We start from the raw sequence: 10580 nt of genomic DNA on the forward strand, positions 1-10580 counted from the left end.
GAGCGTTAGACAAAGCTAGGTTGGAGACGGTTGAGAGGGTGAGTCGAGAGGTACAGGAGCGCCCCCTTTCCCCTCCGAAGTGATAGATTCTACCTCCGTTCCTCGAGTTCTTTGTGGCCATAATAGAGTGAATGGTCTAAGGGAAGACCCTCCGCTGGGGCTTAGTTGGGCGTGCAACAGAATGAAGCATTAAGGTGATCTTAGTATCTAGGGCTTAATCATAGTTAGCGACCTTCCACCTGGACCAAAGGGTTAGATCTATAATTAGGAAGAGATTTATCACTTGGAATCCGTAGAGCTCATTGCAACTCTATGCGAGTGCGAGGTGTTGAGATTGTTCGATTTCTCCTCCGGGACATGTGTAGAGTTAGGCATAGTTGACCTTAGATTCGGGACTATGTAATTAAGTATTTCCACGACTCACTATTGCATTGATTAGAAAGCATAATAGAGGGTTCTTGCACTTGAAATGATTATCCTAGGCGGAGCATTATCCGGGTACCCCATCTTTCTCGATTGCCTTACCCCCTTCTTTACTTTTGCTCTCTTACTTGTTGTTTTTATTGTTGAGAATTGAATCATTTTCACACATATCAATATTGATCTTTCGCATAGCTAAGAATCAAATTAAGTATTTCTATCCCCTATTCCCTGTGGATTCGATACCCGCTCACCCGGGATTATTACTTCGACAAACCCGTGCACTTGCGGGATATACACAAGGGGACCTTGTCATTTATCTACAAAAAAGTAACAAAAATTAAAAAGAAGGTAGTAGCTTTGCACATCCTCTAAGGTAGCCCTTTCCAAAGCGGCCGCTAAGGTGGCTTTCACACTTTCGAGGTGGTAGCTCTTTCTATCAGAGTGGTAGCTTTCACTCATCCTATGAGATAGCTCTTACTCTCATCAGGGTATAACTAGTGTCAGACTTATGAGAGTAGCTTCATACTTCATAGGTGGTAGCTCTTTCCACCCAACAAACACAGCTAAAAAAAATATAACTATTTTGTTCTTTCTTTTACTTTTCCCATTTTTTTAAAATTGTTTACAAAGGAAACAACTATAACTAGTCCCTTTAACATCAAACTTGAGTTTCCAAAAGAGTTTAAAGAGTGAGTAGTGCAACAAGTGTCAATCGGGCAAAAATTCCTATAAATTCAAGCAAGAACTAGGGTATGAGAACATTCAATGTTAAAAAATTCTTCTAAACTCAAGAATACAATCATTGCAACTAAGGTGAACCTCCATTAGCTATGTGAGCATGTATAGCAATCAAAACGAATATGAAGGAGATGTGCGTTATGAATCGCCCCCTGCCGCCTCCCAGACTTAAGTTGTACATTGTCCCCAATGTATACATGCAAGCTCACTCATAATATATCAAGCAATAATATGTGTGGTGAAGCAATCAAAACAATACTCCCTTGACTCCTAGTGTTGCATTTGATGGAACTAAATCCTTCGGAGTGTTGTTCCAACGGGTTGTGAAGCACACACGGCCAAGTGCTGAAGCACCATAGCCGTGCCCATGAATAGTTCTCAATTCCCATATTGATAAGACCATCTGCACGCATACACAAGGGGGTTCAGTAAAGCTCAATAAAACAAAAATAGCTCAAGTATATAAAACATGGAGAAATGAATACAACTCGAGACATCAAAATGAAAATAAACTCAGAAGGAAAGTCCTTTCTGAGTATACACATCCAAAATGAAATGTAGAAGTAAAATGAAAAGCGGAATCAAGTGTCAGTGTCGTCAGGTCCCTACTGCACTGTTGATGCTGGTGATAGATCAAAGGGTGCCGGTGGAGGTGGTAAGGGTGATGCTAGAGGGCTGGAGGTCTGCCAATCAATAGCTGCTATTACACGTCGAAATGGGCAACCATCTCGGTATACTGTGCTGACTGTATTGCCCGAATCTCAATGATCTCATACCATAATACACTCACAGTACTCTAGCCTCTTAATACAATCATAGGCTCGGGAAAGGGTAATCGTGCGCCCTGAGGTCTCGATCGCCATTGGTGCAGAATCCTCCGCTGCATCCCCTCCGCCCTCGGCGCTCTCAGTGGTGGATGTGGCCAAAATGTAAACTCCAGGCCAATATTAGCGCACTAATCCCATCATCCTGAGAGTATCGAGTTGTCTTTTCGATATCCCGAATAGCATCCACGAGGCCCATCCCCTGAATAAATCTAGTGATGCAGGGACCAGCAAATAATACTCCCACTCTCCCATTCTAGCCCTGGTATCACAGGTGGTTGCCACAACGTGCCCCAGGTGAATTGGTATAGTTTGGACCTTAGGATACAAATAAAGTAATCCTTGCCGGCTCAAAACTGTTGTGTGGTCCGCTCGGGCATCGACAGATTTGCTAAGTACGGCGAATAAATACATGTAGCTCAGCCGGGACAAACATGTGGCCTTAGACACTCCCAGTTCATACTGCTCCTCTCCGCACAAGGCTTGGTAAGCTTGCAGTGGGGTCAAGATGCCAGGGTAATCTGTCGGCAAGTGTCCATACTCCTTAGTATCTGTGTATGTCTCATCATACAAGCCTATAAGAGGTGAAAACTCAGTGACACTCATGGTAAAATGATGTCCGAATGTTCTAAAATGTATGGCATCTGATTGCTTCCCCGCAAGTGTACTGGATCGCCAAGTAATACCTCGTGTGAAGACACGAGGATCGTATTCCACTTGGCTAAGGATCTCCTATTACTCCTTCTCGAGCTATTATCTAGCCTACGATCTCAAGTGATGGATTTTTACTCTACTTAATGCAATTAAAACTAAAACAAGATTATGACCAAATTAGAGAGAACAACCAATAAGCAAGCAAGAAAATCAATGAGATGCAAAGGCCTATGGATGTGGATCCCCTTGAGGGGTTATCATGCAACATGGATGATGATCTAAAGATGCAAGGGTAAAATGGACCATAAGATTCCAAGATTAGAACAACCCCAATTTCTTGACGATTGAACCCTAATCCCATACAAACATAGATAGGAATTTCTTCCAAATACACATTCCTACAATTGCATTGAGTACAAGGAAATCTCACTTAGGATTAAACCTACTCTTCTTCGGATTAAACCTACATGGAGGGCTACCAAACACCCGATTTCTCGGCGTGATGATACAAGCATCCCCTTTTAATCCATTCATGATCTAATACATGCGAGCAAGTTACATCTACATGCATCATTCATAAAAGAGCTACGGATTTCTCCTTAGTGTAGCACTTAGCATGAAAACAATGGATTAAATCTCAAAATTACCCAAGCATGGAATTAATAAGTTATCATCCAACATACATGATAAAACACCCCAAGGTTCACCAACACCCGGTGGCCTTGGGGGTCTAGTGTGTCATCATCCCACAACAAGTACTACAAACAAGCAAAACATAAAACAAAAGCATAAATGACACTCCCTAGATGAAATAGTAGAGGAGGAGGTGAAGAATGTGCCGAATGACGCTTTCCCCGCCAAAGGAGTGCCAAATGACGCTTCCTCTAGCCATGGGTCTCCTTCCTTCAAATCATGGTAAATCTCCCCTTGAATGATGTCGCCTTCTTGCCGTGAGAGTTTCGGACCTTGGGCTTGAATGATCTTCTAGCTTCCTTGCCTTTCTTCTCTTTCCCAAGGTCGCCAAAAATCTCCCAAGTGGTCTTCCCAAAATCACCCAAGAAAGAGTCTATCCAAAAAGTTCTTTGTTCTGCCCTAAAAGTTATTATTTATACCCCCCCGAGGCATACGGGTCGTATGGGGGTCGTATAGCACCAAAAAACCCTAGATTCACGATCCATACGGGGTGTATACGGCCTACATACTACCCTGTATACTGGGTAGTATGGAAATCTGGGCAGACACTCCAAATCATTCTGCTGCTACAGTGCATATGGCCCCGATACTGGGTAGTAGGGGGTAGTATGAAATTCCTGTTTTCTTCTCTTTTCACCCAAATGATATCTTCTTGTTCTCCATGGCTTCCGTATGCCCTACAAAGCAAATAGTAGATGATTAAGTGCAAAACGGGCATCAAACCTCACAAAATACATGCAAAGTGAATACGTTATATACATGAAAACAACTACATTTAGACACTTATCAAATATCCCCACACTTAAGCGTTGCTTGTCCCCAAGCAATCAACTCATGAAAAACAAAGAGACTGAGAAGTGGCTAAATGCATTACCTCTGCCATCAAGTAGATATAAGACTCCAAAAGCAATGGACAATGATACATAGATGTTGAGTCATAGTCAATAAGGATAATAAAAATATCCTGTCTCACCCCTTATATGTTTGTGCCGTGTAAGTGAATCATATATCTCATATGCCCTGATCTGGTCTAGCCTAAGGACTTCAATTAGTACAGCTCTAGATGCTAATCACTCCACTTACAAAGAATACTAAATCTTAAACTACTAAGTGCTACTTCAATGGCCAAGTAAGATCCTTCTAATTCTATAGTTCAAAACTAGATCCACTTTCATCTCAAAACCTTTGGTAGGTACTCAAAAAGATCACTAGGGTTTTTATTTTAATTTCATCATTCATTTCTTTTTCTTTTTCTTTTCGAGTCCGACTAACGTAGACGGCATCAACATCATTTTGAAATCTTTCTGGAGGGTGCACATGTTGGTTAGGCACAAGAGCTACCCAACTACTCGATTACAGTCCACATAGACGCATTCATGCTTCAATAGTAGAGGAATACTGACATAGACTCATCATTTTTTTTTCATTCATTCCATTTTTTTTTCACATTTACCCTAGATCACATCTTCAGAGTACTCTACATGACACAAAACTAGGATTAGCTCAAAAAGACTTAGAAGTTCTTAAGAGTCCATTGAAGGATAGAACTTAGTGTTCTAAGGCCAAGTACTCAAAGTAGTGTGTTACGCATATAAGAGAGTTAGAGTAGTCACATTGGCCATTCCCATGGCATCGACAAAAAATTCAGTGCACAAGACAATACTAGGGGTAAAACAGGATTCAAAAAAGCATAGAAACAAATAACTCACATCAATCATTAATCCAAGCTAAAAGAATCTTACAAGAATGAACAAAGCCCTCATAGGTAATACTTGCATGTAAACAATGGTCCTAATAAATGAAATACACCCATCCCCACACTTAGTGTTGTACATTGCCCTCAATGTACACTAATCATGAAAAATATGCAAGATGAAGCAATGAAAATAGTAAAGGAGGGTGAAAACGAACCCCCCGGTTCAACTTGTGCTCGTCGTGAGGTACGACGTGAGAAAATGTGTGGTGAGAAATACATGTCCCGTCCGACCTCCATTAAAACTAGAAAAGCTCACCAAATTCCGTTAATGCCCTGCGAGGCAAAAAGGGGACATCATCATTCCAAAAAGACTTAAAAATACAAGCATAAGGGAAAAACTAGTGAGTAGTCAACAAAAACACAAAGACAAAAATAAACTAAAGTTCAACAACACAAGTTGATAGGGTAGAACCATGCCAACTCAACAAAATACAAAACAAAGCAAGCAAAAGTAAACGATAGGTGTCCAAGCTCCAACAAGCTACTACTCATCACAATCTGGTGGTGGTGGTGGTGGCATGGCGGTAGAAGAAGTGGCTACAGTGTGCGAGGATGAACCACAGTAGGATGTGATGAAACGGTGAAGATCTGCCTCGAACCTCACCCTCAATCCCCCTCAGTCTCATGTGGTGGCATGGCGGTAGAAGAACCTGGTCACGAATCTCACGTTGCTCCTGACGCACAGCCTGAACCTCACACTCAATCCCCCTCAGTCTCATGTCGAAGTCAGGTACAGATATAGCACCGGGGGTAGGAGCAGGTGCACCCTTAGGGTCCAACTCTATATGCTCAGTCTGTCGTTGACTAGACTCACTAGTGGCCTGGTGGCGTGTGGGTCGGCGACGTGCGATCACCAAGCCTATCACCCGTATGTGGGTTGGTCCGAGGGGTATTATACCTCCTACAACGGTCATACCTCACGTCTGCTCAAGTAAACCTATGCCACGGATCAATCTAGTCACATAGGGCCCAATAAATATAGCTTCCAATTGTGTATACGAGCCCTGGTGAAGAAATGGATTGGCGACTAGGTGGCCAAGGTAAGTAGGGCGTTGCTCGAAGATGCCATACATCGTATAAATATCGGCTTGAGTGACAACCCCCTTGTTATCGGTCCGGCCCCAAATAGATCAAGCAATCAAAGCATGAATGAATCTATGTGCGGGGTCAATCATGCGTGAGGCCTTTCGTGTTTGATCATCATCCGCCAAAGTCATCCAATAGTTGCTTCTACCCACTCCACTTGGGAAATCAAGCTTAAGACGTTTACTGGGCATGGAGTTGATAAACTCATCATCATAGATCCCCAAGTACTTGGCAAAATCCAAGTGGTGCATAATACGCTTCCTTCCAACAGCTTGAAAACGGATGGTGACAATTTTCCTATTCCACACGGAATCTCCATCTTGTTGTGCCTCAAATGTACTCAAAACCTCCAAGGTTAATTGACGAAAGGTTGGCTCGTTTATGGCAAAAAGCTTGTCCCAACAATTTTTTGATAGCCATTCCCTTACTTGACTTGCAACCCCAAGGCTCTCCACAAGTCCCCACTCAAGGTAGCACAATGTTCCAAATGGTTTTGTTTTCAGTTGATCATATCTCTCTCGATGATGGGATAACTTGAAGACGGGATCATCGGGTGTAGAGGAGGGCCCGGTGGTCCTTAGGCGCTTGGAGGCGAGCCGTTTTGTGTTAGGCATCCCTACAATGAAGATAAACTTTGTTCAAGCTCATTGGGATACAAGATAAAGCAAAACAAAATGCTAGAGATAGAGGAAACACATGAAAAATCAAATTTCTAAGGTCATACGGCCGTATAGTGGCCGTATGGTCACTATTCATACAGCATGAGTCTCGCCTATATTCAAAGCATCGAAAATTTTTTACATAAATTGGAAGGAAAATTCATCCATGACATTCACATCATTCAAACCAAGCAAAATGCTAAAGAAATCCCACACAAAATCTCCAAGAATGCCCAAGAAATGAGAAAGATAAAACTAGGGCATAGAAAAAAACATACCGACGAAATCTTGAGAAAACAAGCTTTAAACTCAAGGAAAACCACTAGATCGATGTCTCAAATGGATGAGGAGAAGATTTAGGAGAAAAAATGAGGAGATTTGGTCAAGAATTGAGTGAGAATGAAGAGAGAAACTTGGAGGAAAAAAAATGAGAGAAAAGAGAGAGTGGAAGAGAGAGAGAGAGGAGGGAGACTATATGGGGGGGGCCGAGAGGGCCCATACGGCCCCCATACGGCCCCGTATGGGGGCCGTATGGGCCGTCTCGGCCGAGGGGCATAGCCGTCGCAGACGGCCCCCATACGGGGCCGTCTAAGGGTGCCGTTTGGGACGGCACAGAGCCCAAATTTAGCTCTGTGTTCATCTCAGACGGCCTCCATATGGCCCAGTAAGGCCGTATGACATTAAAGACCAATTAAAACTTCGAAAACCTGCCACAAATGATTAAAAAAAATGATATAGCAAGCTCGAAGACTCCTCCAAAAATGAGTGAATTGAATAAAATGATGATCTAGTGCATGAATTAACACCTAAATATGAGTTTCTCAAGAAGTTGCACAAACATACCACAATTAAAATGATGAGAGCACTATGCCAAGTGTGTGAGCATGAACTTATTCAAAAGTAAAACAAGTCTAAGAAATACGAGAATTGAAATGAACTAAGACCTAAGATACGAAAAATGCAAGCAAACACCACTGAACACTTGGGTTGCCTCCCAAGAAGCGCTTGTTTAACGTCACGAGCTGGACGTACCTCATTCTTTACCTCATGGGGGTTCAAAAAGCTTGAAACCACCCCCGGTTTCCTTTGTAGCATTGTTATTGAAGTAAAATTTTAATCGTTGCCCATTGACCTTAAAAGTGCCATTTTCCGGGTGGGTTACCTCAACCGCTCCATGTGGGAAGACTTGAGTAACCGTGTACGGACCTGACCAACGTGATCTTAGCTTTCCCGGAAATAATTTCAGCCTGGAATTGAACAGTAGGACTTGATTGCCTTCGTGAAACTGCTTAGGGTGCTTGATACGTCTGTGGTGGTACTCTTTTACTTTTTCTTTATAGAGCTTTGAACTCTCATATGCCATGGAGCACCACTCATCAAGTTTATTCAGTTGGAGCTTCCTCTTGCAACCTGTAAGAGAAGAGTCAAGATTCAGAAACTTAATAGCCCAATAAGCTTTATGCTCGAGCTCAACCGGTAAATGACAAGCTTTTCCATAGACTAGTCTATATGGAGTGATTCCAATAGGAGTCTTATAGGCTGTTCTATATGCCCAGAGAGCGTCATCGAGATGTTCCACCCAATCTCTTCAGTTATGAGATACAGTCTTCTCCAGGATTCGCTTTAAGTCCCTGTTGGACACTTCTACTTGCCCGCTAGTTTGTGGGTGGTATGTTGTTGCCATTTTATGGGAGACTCCATAGCGCTTTAATATCTTTGCGAATTGGGCATTACAGAAATGAGTGCCTCTGTCACTAATGATAGCCCGTGGTGCGCCGAACCTGGAGAATAATTTCTTCAAAAATTTCACCACCACCCTCGCATCATTTGTTTGCAATGCTTGAGCCTCCACCCATTTAGACACATAATCGACTGCCACGAGTATGAACTTGTATCCATGGGAGCTCAAAAAAGGTCCCATAAAATCAATCCCCCACACATCAAAAACTTCACAGGCTTGGTTCCAATTTTGGGGCATCTCATCCCGGCGAGATATGTTACCGACCCACTGACATCTATCACAAGCTTGAATGAATTTCTGGGTGTGATGGAACACCGATGGCCAATAGAAACCTGCATCAAGAATTTTCTTTGTTGTTCTATTTGCATCATAATGGCCACCAGTGGGTCCTGAGTGGTAATGCCTCAAAATGCTTAGACCCTCTACCCTAGAAACACATCTTCGACCTACCTAATCGGAACAAAACCTGAATAGGTATGGATCTTCCCAGATGTAGTGCTTGAGGTCTGAAAAGAATTTCTTCCTTTGTTGATATGTAAACCATTTTGGGATGACCCCACCAACCAGGTAATTAGCGAAATCAGCAAACTAGGGTGGTTCCTTCTCTTCTACTACCTGGATATTATACAAGTGTTCTTCAGGGAATGAGTCATTAATGTCCTTGTATCTCATAGCTTCTGTGCTAGAGCCCTCTAAACGGAATAAATGATCAGCTGCAAGATTCTCTGCTCCCCGCTTGTCCTTAATCTCCAGGTCAAATTCTTGAAGCAGCAAGACCCACCTTATCAAACGTGGTTTGGCATCTGATTTGCTAAGCAAGTACCTCAAAGTTGAATGATCGGTGTACACCACCACTTTAGAAAGAACCAAATATGACCGAAACTTATCAAAGGCAAATACCATGGCAAGTAGCCCCTTTTCAGTCGTAGTGTAATTCGCTTAGGCTCCCGTTAGAGTCTTACTTGCGTAGTAAATGGGGTGGAAATGTTTGTCCCTCCGTTGACCAAGCACTGCCCCAACTGCAAAGTCACTTGCATCACACATCAATTCGAATGGGGAGTCCCAATCCGGAGCTACCATAATCGGCGCTTGAATTAGTTTCTCCTTGAGTGCAATGAAGGATGTCATGCAGTCATTATTGAACTTGAATGGGACATCTTTTTCTAATAACCTTGTTAGGGGTCTAGCAATTTTTGAAAAATCCTTGATAAATCTTCTATAGAACCCGGCATGTCCCAAAAAACTTCTTATGGCCTTCACAGAATTTGGAGGTGGCAATTTTTTGATGGTGGAAATCTTTGCCTTGTCGACCTCAATTCCATCTTTCGAAATTTTGTGGCCCAAGACTATCCCCTCTTGGACCATGAAATGACATTTCTCCCAACTTAGCACAAGATTGGTCTCTTCATATCGAATGAGGACCCGCTCAAGGTTCTTGAGGCACACATCGAATGAATCACCAAAGACAGAAAAATTGTCCATGAACACCTCCATAAAATCTTCTACCATGTCTTCAAAAATGGCCATCATGCATCTCTGAAAGGTGGCCGGGCGTTACATAGCCCGAAAGGCATGCGGCGATAAGCAAATGTGCCATACGGACAAGTGAACGTAGTCTTCTCCTGATCTTCGGGGGCGATGGGAATTTGGAAATAACCATAGAACCCATACAAAAAATAATAGTAGGCATGCACAGCTAACTGCTCCAGCATCTGGTCAATGAATGGTAGAGGAAAATGATTTTTTCGGGTGGTATCATTCAATTTTCTATAGTCAATGCATGCCCTCCACTCGGTTGTTGTACGAGTCGGGATTAACTCATTTTTCTCATTGGTGATTACGGTCATTCCCCATTTCTTTGGGACCACTTGTACAGGGCTAACCCACTCACTGTCTGATATCGGGTAGATAATGCCCGCATCGAGAAGCTTGATGATTTCTGCCCGGACCATTTCTTTCATATTTAGATTGAGTCTTCGTTGTGGCAGGGGTTTGGGCCTGTAATC

Source organism: Dioscorea cayenensis, chromosome 12 (genome assembly GCF_009730915.1).
Source record: "Dioscorea cayenensis subsp. rotundata cultivar TDr96_F1 chromosome 12, TDr96_F1_v2_PseudoChromosome.rev07_lg8_w22 25.fasta, whole genome shotgun sequence".
In the NCBI taxonomy this organism is placed as follows: domain Eukaryota; kingdom Viridiplantae; phylum Streptophyta; class Magnoliopsida; order Dioscoreales; family Dioscoreaceae; genus Dioscorea; species Dioscorea cayenensis.